Raw genomic sequence first — 13,348 nt, 5'->3', positions numbered from 1 at the left:
ATCTCGATATTTTGATAGTAGGATTTTCGTCTCCAAATGGACTCAGAAATCCACCATTAACAGGTGATATGGTAAGTCTGGGACATTCTATATATATAGGGTGTGCCAGACTTACGTATCACCTATTAATGGTGAATTTCTGAGGCCGTTTAAATATATATATATATATATATATATACATACAAGGTGTCTCAGAATGACCGTATCACCTCTCGAGTGCAGGTAGAGCGGCTTAAATGGAATAGAAAAGTCCTGTATCATTTTGCGATTTTCGGAATAATTATTGAGAAATTAATTTACAAAGATCGACAAATCCGGCGCGAGTATCAGGCCGCTGCAAAAAAGATGGCGAGAAAGACGGCCCTAAGGACGGTCGCTAAGCGCGCGCGGCGTAAATAGGCGCCATTGCCTCGCGGTTACCAGGGGCATAGACGAGAAGCGTTGATAAGAACAATAGATTAACGATTATTATTTAGCGACCGGCCTAGCGGTGGGCCGTCTTTCTCGCCATCTTTTTTGTGGTAGGCCGTCCTTCTCGCCATCTTTTTTGCAGCGGGCTGGTACTCGCGCCGGATTTGCCGATCTTTGTAAATTAATTTCTCAATAATTATTCTGAAAATCGCAAAATGGCACAGGACTTTTCTATTCCATTTAACCCGCTCTACCTGCACCCGAGAGGTGATAGGTCATTTTGAGACACCCTGTGTATATATATATGTATATATATATATATATATATATATATATATATATACATATATATATATACATATATATATACATATATATATGTACATATATATCCGCATATACAGGGTGTCTGATAGCTCGCACAACACCCTTTAAGGGAAGGTAGAGAGTGTTATTCTGAACATAAAAGTCCTTTACCATTTTGCGATTTGCGCAATAATTATTATTATATTAATTAAAAACGCTCAGCATATGAGCGCGCGCCATATATAGCACTCAACATATGCTGAGCGTTTTTAATTAATATTTTAATAATTATTACGCAAATCGCAAAATGATACAGGACTTTTCTGTTCAGAATAACACTCTCTATCTTCCCTTAAAGGGTGTTGCGCGAGCTATCGGACACCCTGTATAACGAAGCATAAACAGACCGGTTCTTAAAATCTCGCCGTCTTGGGCCGTCTCAATTATGCGTGGGAAATTAACCGCATTTCCGATCGTCGAAACATCGCGATATTAAATTGAATTTGTAACTAATATACCAGCGATTTCCCGTCTTATTTCATTTACGAATTATTCAGCTTGCGCATTCTATTCACTTGCATGCACGTATAATTGCTGTCGTTTAACCTCCTCTACCAACATACATACTCTAATGTGTGTTCGGAACCGTTCACCAACGCTCAGATTTTTCCCGAGCATTGTTTACTTCGAAGCGATGACCCGTTTTAAAACATTGGCCGTTTGAAAACATTTAAAAAAGGATGCAGAGCGCCTCCACCCCTGCCTGGTTGATGATCATCGGACTTCTGGCTGATCGACTGAGTAACGATAAGAAAATGCAATGTTATACAGTTAAAAGTTATTTATATTAGTCATTTTGAGATATTAATATATAAAAACACTAGGTGTTTAAAAAGTTTCTATCTCATTTTTTTATATCTGACTAATTTTTGCAAAATGTTTTGTATAAAAGTTTTATGACTTCAAGGGAAACATAAAAGGTTGGTTTAACCTTGAATGTAGGTGCCAAGATTATATGAAACTCAATCAAGTTTTTTTTAAATGGAACCTAATTTTTTTATATAAATCGATTTCTTGCGATATTCAGCGTAAAAAATTATAAAGATGTGATAGCTAAAAATTCAATAATTTACGAGATATTATAAAAAAAATAAAGAAAGACTCTGTATATTAAAAATATAATAAATAAACAAAAAAAAATGTTAATAAAAACCAGACGTAAGATTATACACGCAAAATAAAAATTAATTAAAACAAGAACTTAAAATAAAAATTATTGTTTAAAAGGACCCCGCACATTTTATAAAACTTTTCCCGTCAAATTGGATGAAATTTGAATATGTTGCAATTTAGATGGTGCTGATGAAAAATCTACGGGCATAGAGTCCAAAAATCAAAATTATAAAAGTTATCGAAACCAATGGCATCATCTCATGGTCCTCTTCGAACCAAACAACATTTGTCTGAACATATTTTTAACTAGATTTTATTCTACGAAGATATAATAAAAGGAGTAATAATTTAAAATGGGATACCTTGTATAACACACATCTTACACATTATATATATATATATATATATATATATATATATATATTTCAAGCATTTATATACATATATTTTTATATACGTTAACTTAATATACATATGTATTGAGAAACAGGCATTTTTAAAACTTTAGTTTCACTTACTTTAAACTATCGTATCTTTTATAGCTTTGAATTTTGGGCTCTATGTTTGTAGGTTTTTCATTAGCACAACTTAAATTACAACATATTAAAATTTCAGCCAATTTGACCGGGAAAAGTTTTATACCTGTAAAATGTGTGAGGTCCTTCATTGCTTAAAGGTTTTCCTTTTATTTCAAGCCATTTTCAATAAAATTAAAAACTGAAAAGTCAAAAAAAAAAAAATAATGTATCATTCATAACAGCCGGCACTTTTCACGTAATCACATTTACAACTAGATTGCGAAAGTGGAATAGTATAAATAATAATTACTGTATGAGAGTAATATGTACTTCATGATACCTTTTTTGTTAATATAACTTCTTGATAAATAACGAGCGACGGTTAAAACCTTTCGAATGTTACTCAGAGTCATTATTTTGACAACATATGTCAATGTCAAAATCACTGGAGGAAGCTTCTCTAAACAAGAGTTTTGCCATTTTTAAATAGAATAACAAATAAGCAAGATAAACATTAAAAATTAGCAGAAAGTAAAAATTAACAAATAGCCTAGCTCGGTACACAAGGCGCAAATAAATACAAAAATAATCTTAGAATTGCATGTAATTAAACGATTCGTTATAATAAAATTAACTAAGGTCGCATAAATAAAGAATATTTTTCAAAAACTTTACTATCAATAATCTGAAAACTATTTTTTTATAAATTTGAAACTAATTATTTGAAAACCTATGGAATGTGATAAAAATATTTTGGTCTTAATTGAAAGATAATATAATCTCTATAATTTTTGTTTTCATAATTTTTATTAAAAAACATACTTATAAAAATGTATTAAAAAATAATTTTAAAAATGTTGGGTAGTAACTATTTAAGAAAACATTTTTAGATCCATATAAATATAAACCAATTGTTTTGTTTAGTATTAAATTTCTTATTAGATCACGAAAACTTGAACGTTTGGTACCACTCTGTATACATACATATATGTATGTGTATATATATATATATATATATATATATATATATATTTTGAACACACACACACGCACGCACGCACGCACGCACGCACGCACGCACGCACGCACACATATATATATATACATATACCGGGTGTCCGGTCGCAACCACCCCATAGATCAAGGACAGATAGAGCAGGTCAAACTGAACATAAAAGTCCTCTATCATTTTACGAGTTGCGCAATAATTATTAAAATATTAATTAAAAACGCTCAGCGTGTGAGCGCGCGCTATATATAGCACTCAGCATATGCTGAGCGTTTTTAATTAATATTTTAATAATTATTGCGAAAGTCGCAAAATGGTAGAGGACTTTTATGTTCAGTTTGACTTGCTCTATCAGCCCTAGAGAGGTGGAGCGATTATTACCGGACACTTTGTATATACATATATGTAATATTGTTTGTTGAGCGTTTTTAATTAATAGTTTAATAATTATTGCGCAAATCGCAAAATGGTAGAGGATTTTTATGTTCAGTTTGACCTGCTCTATCTGCTCTTAAACTATGGGGCGGTCGCGACCGGACACCCTGTATACATGGGCTGTTACATTTTAATTGCAAATATCTCGAAAAATATGGAAAATACGAAAAAATATTTTAGACAAAAGTTGTATGGTTTCGAGACGGACATAAGATGGTACCACTGATTTGACCTTGAATAATTCTTTAAGGGTCACATAAAGGTCACTTTTAATTTCTTAAATGAAACCTCTCTCCATTTTTCATTACATTTTTTTATAGCTTACCTCTAGAGCTTTCCAAAACACTATAATAAAATATTTTTTAAGGCTTGAAATTGACAATACCGCCGGCATTAGCATTACTCAAAGTGTACCACGTAAAGGTTGTCGATCAGATTTACATCTCTTTTGTGTGCGTGCGTGCGTGTGCGCGCGTGCGCGCATGTGTGTGCGTGTGCGTGTATGTACGTATGTGCGCATGTGTGTGTGTGTATGTACGTGTGTGCGCATGTGTACGTGTGTGTGTGCTTGTGTGCGTGCGTGTACGTGCGTGCGTGCGTGTGAGTAGCGTGCGCGTGTGCGTGTGCCTAGCGTGTGGCGCGTGCGTGTGACACGTGCGTGTGTGCGTGCGTGCGCAATTATTAATTAATTGCAATTTTATTAATATTACTATTATTTTATTATTATCTTAGTAAAAACTGCAGTAATATAACGGAAATATATAAAATTTTATATAATGAAAATATATAATATATAATATAATCTTTAAGAAAAAATCTGAATTTGCAATTAGCAGTTAGACATTTTTACTTTAACATAATTATGTGTTTTAATTACGCCAATTGATTTGTCTCATTATTCTGTGCATAAAAGTGTTAGGGTAAAATAATCAAAAAATGAATATTTTACGAGATATCTTTTATTTTATGTCAAAATATTGCAACTTTGAAGCTTTATAATTCGAAAAATACTCAATGAAAAAACATTTAATTCTAGTGTTTTGGAAAGCTCTCGACATCAGCTACAAGAATATGTAACAAAAAATAGGAGGTGCCATTTAAAAAACTTGAGGTGATTTTCACGTGACCTTCAACTGACTTTTTAAGGTCAGACTAATGGTATCATCTTATGGCCCCCTCGAAACCAAACAATTTTTGCCTGAAACATTTTTCTCTCCCGGCCTTGATTTTCGAGATATTCAACTGGATCAATTAAAATAGCCCACCATGTATATTTCCATACATTTCTAAATAACATCTTGACTTATATATATATATATATATATATATTTATGTGCGTGCGTGCGTGCGTGCGTGCGTGCGTGCGTGCGTGCGTGCGTGCGTGCGTGCGTGCGTGCGTGCGTGCGTGCGTGCGTGCGTGCGTGCGTGCGTGCGTGCGTGCGTGCGTGCGTGCGTGTGTGTGTGTGTGTGTGTGTGTGTGTGTACACGAATGAATAAAATACATCATGTATATGTATATATAAGTGAATAAATCGTATTACTGTGTACTTTATAATTTCTTGCTTATTATATTTTCAAAATATAATTTATACTCAAAATATATAGTAAGAGAACTTGAGGAGCAAATAACGATTATATTGAATTAAAAATGGTTTACTCGACAATTTTAATAAATTAAAGACCACAAAAATAATACATTAACTCGTTAATTATGTCGTGAATTACACATAAAATAAGAACGCAAAATCTAAGAAGACGTAAACGTTTCTGGTTTAGATTGGACTTTCTTCAGTAGTATATAATGTAAAAATAGTAGAATACAAGAAATAAAAATATAGAATACAAATGGTCAACATGTAAAAAATGTCAGGTTGTAAATGCTCATGAATTATTCCAAAAGTAACACAGCACAACAAATTAATTCCTCCACTATAGTTATTTCATAAGTTACAATCTTTAAATGTTATTTCATAAAATTTATTGAAGATCGATAGCCTAATGTGTACATTTATACGTGTCTAATGATCGCGGAAACATTATCTAGGCGAAAGTGCTTATAGGTAAAAATTTGCAGAGCAAGTATGTTCTGTGTATAAATGCGTATGCGTTTGCTTCGTTTGCCTCGCATCGTGCTTTACGAGAGTAGGGAGAGATCTGTTATTGATCCTAGTCTCCTCACGCGCCGGTGCTCTCCCTCTACGCGACGATAGTAACGCTTCGAATACCAGCTTTCCGCGGCAAGAGCTCGCGACATAGTGAGAGTCTCTCTCGTTGGCAGCCCTTGTCGCATAATATATAGTCACGGTGAGCGTTAAGAGGGAGAGAAAATCGCCGGGAAGCAGCGTGGCTGCGCGGCGACTAGTGCCGAAGCGGATAGCACCGATGTGGCCGAACACAACCGAGGTCGCGAACGTCGACCGAGCGAATCTCACTCTCTCTCACATTTACTCTCTTTTTCTCTCTCTTACACGCGCATTCTCTCTTCACTCGGCGCTCAGCTCCAATATTTCAGTGTATGCACATCGGCCGGCCGGCGTGCATAGTCTCTGTTAATAGTGTCGTATTTTTAGAGCAAACGCTCTTCGCGCAGAATATCACTTTTCTATCGTGCTATTTTTATCGACGTACATACAAAGCGGCTGCCTGTGTGTGCCAAATTTAACGAACGGCGAACATCGTGCTTGTGTCTTGAGCAGCGCCGGGCCTCAGGGCCCGGTCGCTCTCATTTCCACCCAGATCGACCCCGGGAAACACACAGTGATGGAGCTCGTAGGCTTGTCTCAAAGAAGAACCAATCGCGATCCCTGTATGAGCGTTAATCATCGACAACAGTTCGTCTACAACTAATAGTCACTGCGAATTTGTACGACAAGAGGCTCTACCTCTATTGACAGAGGTATATCTTCAAAAAAAAGAGGAACGAGATAGAATGCTAGAAAGAGAAAAAGGAAAGAGAGAGAGAAAGTGAGAAAGTGAGAGAAACAGAAAGAAAAACGAGAGAGAAGAGAAAGAAAGAGAAAGATATACATGAAACGTCATTCGTATCAACGGGTCAAAACTAGTCGAAATGGCATTGCAGGGCAGCAAATTAATAATCCTAAGTAGAGTAATTTGAAAGTACCTGAAAAAACTCGAGAAATTGTAGATTTAATTGTTATGTAAATTGTGTGAAATTAGTACAAAATACATATCTTTCATTATCATTCTTTAATAATTACATTCTTTAATAATAACAGTGTAATTTTTTAATTATGCTGTAATTACTTTTGTACAGAATAGAGTTATACAAATGAAAGTTAATCATAGATAAAGAAGTAGAGAAAAAGAGTGAGTGAGAGAGAAAGAGAGAGAAAGAAAGAGAAATAAAGGAACAAATATAGATAGATAAATAAAAATTTATTTTTCTTTTAGAGTTATAGTAATCTTTTTAGGCACACAGAATTTAATAGTGCAGAGACAATGTTTTCAATGAGGGATAGTGTTTAATTAGAGGAATAAATAATATTGTTAAAATTATATTTGTATTATATATATTTACTAAAAGAAAAAAAGAAAATAATAACTGTCAAAGAAAATAAATAAAAAGACGAAAAAAAGACAAATAATAATAGTAATAAAATAATAAAAAAAACATAACTAACATATCAAAAATTTATTTAATAAAAACATTATAGCATGAATATATAGTGCATTTTTTTAAATTAAGTGACGTATAGAATTGCCAATAAATGTTGAAAAGTCATAATATTAAGATTATTAGTGATTCATTGGTGATCATTAGATAGAAAATTTTCAATGATAAAATGCAGTTATTTTAAAAAATCTATGAATCTATATATTTTCAAATTAAGAAAAAGATATAGCGATTTTTACGTTTGTGACATATATTGTTTTTATTATTGATAACAACAAAATAAAAAAATTATAGAAATATGTAAAAGATTTTTTTATTAATATGCAGCATAGAAAACTGAATTTTGATAAAGTTGCTTGTTTTTAAAACTCAATGTCACTACATACATACATACATACACACAGCTTTGAATTGATGAGAAATATGATTATACAGTTTAATAAAAAAGAACTTTTTTGAATACAAGAAAAAACTAGTTATTTTCTATATTTCTTTTTTTACATTTTATTTAATTCATTTGACGATTCCGCTTTTCAAATTGCTCTAAAGTCATAATTTTAAGAAAGAGTTTGACCAAATTGTCATAAGAAATCCTTTCCAATTTTTCTTCAGTCGATTTTCAAATTAATTTTGTGATCAAATGAAAAATAATTACAAGTAAAATAAAAATATATAAGATTCAGAGTATATTTTTTTATTGTTCCAAAGAAAATAAACTCCAAAGATTGCAGTTTGATAGATGAACACAACATAAAAAATACCAAAATTAAACATAATTTATAGAAACAAAATATTTTTTTATTCTAATTATTGCTGATATCATCATTTATTATTGATATGTTGATATTGGATGCTGTAGTCATTTGATGTACATCATTTGATACTTCGCATATGACCACAATCACGGTTTGTCATCCAATGATAACTTTGGTAATATAGTACTTTCTAATACTGTAATATCAATACTTGCACTCTTTAAAGTTGCAAGAAAAGGTAATATTTTTTATCATATTATAACTACATATGGTGTAATCGAAAAATTACAATCATAAAATTAAATATATATATTTAATTTTTAATTGTAATAAAAACTTTTACCCACACATATGAGTAAGATACCATGGAGTAAGAGGTTCTAATAAGAGACTCCAATATTCTTACGTAATAATAAACAGTTTTAATCATATATTAACTATAATATTAAATTTTAGTATAAAATATAATTTAAACTAACTCTATTTAAATAATATCTAAATTAAGAAAAAAATTATAATACCATTGAAATATTTTTCTTTTTTTCTTTAATATTTCTTTTTAAATTTTTTTTCTATATTTCTTAATTTTTTTTCTTTTTTTTCTTTTGTTTTTTCAAAATCTTCTTCACTTATAAGAAGTATTACATATTGTTTTTATTGCATATGGTATTTTACTTCATAAACATTAAATGTATAATTTTTTAAAAATATTAAACTTGTGTATACACTTATAACGAATAGATTATATGATTAAAGAATATTATTAAAGAATAATATTTAAAAAATAATATTTGAAATAAATTCATATTTAAGAACGTAAGGCTTACGTAGAATAATTTTATATTTTGAAGTACTATAAAATAAAATTTTAACTATATTTTTTAACTTACTTGAAGTGCGTTTCTTTTTTTAGACAAATAAAAATTTTTAGAAAGGATTTTGTTACTTTTTGTTGATTCCTTTTCATTATAGATAACATTATTATAATATGTAAATAGATTTGACACTATTTGCATAATTTGCGATAAAAACCTCAATAAATACATGAAATTCATTAATTGAATCTTAAAATTTTTATAAATCACTGATAAACTCTTAAATTGAAGTACTTAACTAGACAAATTGATTTTATATCTACAATTTTAAAGTAATATCTTTTAATAAAAATATTTTATATTTTATGTAAAATTGTTTTCAAGTTATTTATTTTTAAATTATATTTTAAACTTTATTTAATTTTTTTTCTTTCTATTCGATTCTACGATGATAATTTTTCACATTTTAAAACAATTTAATAAGACATTCCGAAACACATTAAATAATACACATATTTATTACTTATTAAAATTTAAAATCACATCTGTAACATCTGTTATTACCAGATTTTGACAGATGTCACGTTTAAATTAAATGTTCTGTGTAAAGTTAATGTTGTACTTTTCGTATTTTATTAATTATGTTTGTGCTGATTTATATCAAAAATCACAGTTCAATAAATTAAACTATATTTCAGAAAATTAAGAAAAAAACAATTTTGTGTTAACTTGCCACTTTTTGAATTAATTGATTTTCTATATATAATTGTATTGTATGTATACTATATATATGATTGTATTGTATTGTATACTATGTTGTCCCAATTTATAACGCAAAATCAATAACTAAAAGCATATTATAGAAAACTTAAAAAGTAAATTTCTCATTAATTCCGTATTTGTCATTATCACTTTTTTTTAGTAATGCGCATATCTTTTTAGCAAATTTCCAAAAACTAGTACAAATTTTCCACATTGTATCGTATTTTTAAAAATGAACTTAATTTCTATTATACATTAAAAGCTATGTGATAATCATATAATGATCTGATAATATTTTTTATTAATTTTGAAAAAAATGGTTGTGCTCGTTCAACACAAGCTGGTAAAAGCAAAAAAATTTCGAAAATATTAAAGGAGAGGGTCTAAAAATCGCAATTTTTGGCGTCAAAGGAAAATCTGTGAAACATATTTTGTTACCTCATTCGAAGTTGAAATAAGAAGGAAAAAAATGTTTATTCAATCAGAAAACTGCGGGAAATATTTTAGAAATGATAATAATGATTTTTAAAACGTCTATCAAAATAGCTGTGTTTAAGCGATTTAATAAAAGAAGAAAAGTTTTAAAACGAGTAATATATTTCCATTTATTAATTTAATGAATTCTACACCACGAAATTGTATAGGATTGCTGTACATACAGGGTGTCCGATTTTAATATACGCTCTTCTCAAAAAACTTTTTTACTTTTCATTGTAGAAAGAAATGGTTCAGACAAAAGTTGTATGATTCCGAAGAGGACATACGATGGTGCTATCGGTTTGACCTTGAATCATTTGAAGATCACATGAAGGTCACCTTTTACTTCTTAAGTAAAAACCCTAATTTTTTATCACATATTCTTGTAGCTTACCTCGAAAGCTTTTCAAAGCGTTATAATGAAGTACACATACATAAAGTGTATTATTATACATACTTTTTTAAAAACAACTATGTATTTTCTTTAATTCATGCGTCTCATTATTCTTCATAAAAGTATAAGATTACCGAAAACTGAATGTTTTATAAGATATTTTATATTTTATTTCAAAATATAAAACTTTCAAGCATTTCAATTAAAAATATTCTTAATAAAAAAATACTTCACTTCGTGACCTTCATGTGATCTTCAAATGACTATTCTGGGTCAAACTGGTTTTTAAAGTCATTATTATCATTTCTAAAATATTTCTCGCAGTTTTCTAGTTGAGTAAACATTTTTTTCTTCTTATTTCAACTTCGAAAAGGTATTAAAACATGTTTCATAAGTTCCCTTTTGAGGCCAAAAATGGCGACTTTTAGACTCCCTCCTTTTTATTAACTCTCATTTTTTAATCAATATTTACAAATATCTGTTTTTTTTGTTAGTTAACCCTTTGTAGTAATTAAAATAATGTAGCACAATGTATAGAACTTCTATAAATGCATTCCAAAATAATTGTTGATATTATTTTTATGTTAAAAAATATTTGTAATTAAACGGAAAGAGATTAGGAGATTTTTTTTAATAGTATAACACGGCTCAAATTTGTGCTAATTTGTAAAAAAAAATAATTACAACATAACAAAGTGCAGAGATAATAAGAATTTTAGTTTTTAATTAGTTTCGCAGAAAAATTACAATATTTTTGTAATTTTTTGTATGCGAAATCAATGCGCGATTATCCTGCGTTTCTTATTAGTTCTCGAACCTTATTAATGTCTTAACTCTTAGTTTTTAAATTTCCTCTAATATGCTTTTAGTTAGTAATTTCGCATTTGTAGCATTAATTGGCATAAAAATTCCAATTTTGAAAAGTGTGGCGCCAGACAATTTGTTTAATTAATTTTTTAAAATATGTTTAAATTATGGAGCTATGGTTTATGACACAAATTGGCACAAACGTAACATAATACATCACAATTAATCAAATACAAAATTTAAAAATAGAGCTAACTTCATATGAATAATTAAAAAATACAATTTTAAAGCGCTATAGTATTTGCTATTATATAACATATTATATTTTGCATTTTAAGAGACAAAAATAACTGTGCAAATACGTGCTGATACTTACCCCTATAACATAAAAAGATATCTAAAAGACAATAAGACATCTTTTAGGAATATGTGTTATATAGGTTACTTGCATACATCCTAATATGTAAGCGCTGCAAATGCGCTTTGATGAGTAAACTCGCTTTGTGTATGTGCGTGTATCTGAAATCTAAAAAATTGACACTTCTATTGTGGAATAGATTTTAAAACCACGAAATTAACTACATCTTCTTTTGATTAGAATAAAAAATTTATACATATCAATATTATATCAGAAAAATATTATTAGATTGAATACTATTAGATTTGATTATGATTTCATTTTAATATTTTGATTAAAAGTAAAGTTAACAGAAGATTTTAAATAAGCTACTTATTATATTATATTGTTAGTAGTACCTCGACAGTATGTTGTAGTCGCATGACCAATTGCTTTTTATGTAATACATTGCTTAATTTTTGCAAAAATTTAAATATTTTTAATTTATAATTTAATTTTAAATATTTTTAATTTTTAAAATTTTGACAAATATTCTACTATTCAAAATTTGTCAATTTTGACATTGAATTTGTGTCCAGCTACTTTTTAAGTTTAAATAAACAAAAATAAAAACTATTTAGCAAATCTTTTATAATCTAATTTGCAATTTTTTCACAATATATTCCATATTAACTTGTATTTAATTATAAATATCTTAATAATAGTCGATACATTTTTTTAAAGTTAAAAGTCAATTAACAATATATTAAATTTTTTATTAAATAAAACTTTTGTAATACGTCACATACCGTAACTATGTTACCGTAATATGACAAAGTATATTAAAGTAGCTCTTTTCCCAACTTTAATTGTAAATTTCTCAAAATTACATGTATGATGTGATGGAGCAATTTGGAATCGTATTTAGAATTTTATTTAGCGTTAAAATTTACAAAAAATTTTTTTTTCTTTTTTCTTGTTGAACTGTATTATTATATCAAATATAAAACAAATATATAAATTAAAAATGCATTGTAACTGCGCTGTAACAATAAGTTAGTATACTCGTGATATACTGCAGTGCAATAAAATGTGAATAAACAAATATGGATATATTAAAGATACATTTACATTGTTTACATAGATTGACATTAAAAAGTTTTTTTATATATTTTAAATTATTATACAATGTTCTTTAACTTTACTTTAGATGTTATTGCTATGTTTCGTCTATGATAAAATTAAAAAGATCATAATGTGTCTAACACTGACAGATTTCTTCAAAGGTATTACATAATCTCTTAATTGAATTTGATTGATATTGCTAATATCCAGTATGAAACCTACTTTTGCGCCTATACAGTGTGAAGAGAGAGAGAGAGAGAGAGAGAGAGAGAGAGAGAGAGAGAGAGAGAGAGAGAGAGAGAGAGAGAGAGAGAGAGAGAGAGAGAGAGAGAGAGAGAGAGAGAGAGAGAGAGAGAGAGAGAGAGAGAGAGAGAAGTCAATCTTTAACAG

At 29.2% G+C, this 13,348-nt stretch overlaps 1 protein-coding gene across 19 annotated transcripts in view; it reads left to right on the top strand.

The window, feature by feature from the left end:
- LOC140668128 (uncharacterized) overlaps nt 1-13,348 on the top strand; it is a 165,270-nt gene that overhangs the window by 37,056 nt on the left and 114,866 nt on the right. For 4 of the 19 annotated variants that reach the window (XM_072896797.1, XM_072896795.1, XM_072896796.1 and 1 more), the window contains exon 1: nt 5,432-6,748. The exons of 1 other annotated variant lie outside the window; for it this stretch is intronic. The gene's annotated coding sequence lies outside the window, so the exon portion shown is untranslated. Of the gene's footprint in view, nt 1-5,428; nt 7,011-13,348 lie in introns of those variants that run through there. 14 more of the 19 variants (XM_072896792.1, XM_072896786.1, XM_072896791.1 and 11 more) reach the window with 9 other exon arrangements.

This window comes from Anoplolepis gracilipes, chromosome 7 (assembly GCF_047496725.1).
Source record: "Anoplolepis gracilipes chromosome 7, ASM4749672v1, whole genome shotgun sequence".
NCBI lineage: Eukaryota > Metazoa > Arthropoda > Insecta > Hymenoptera > Formicidae > Anoplolepis > Anoplolepis gracilipes.
This window is presented reverse-complemented; position numbering and strand designations above follow the sequence as displayed.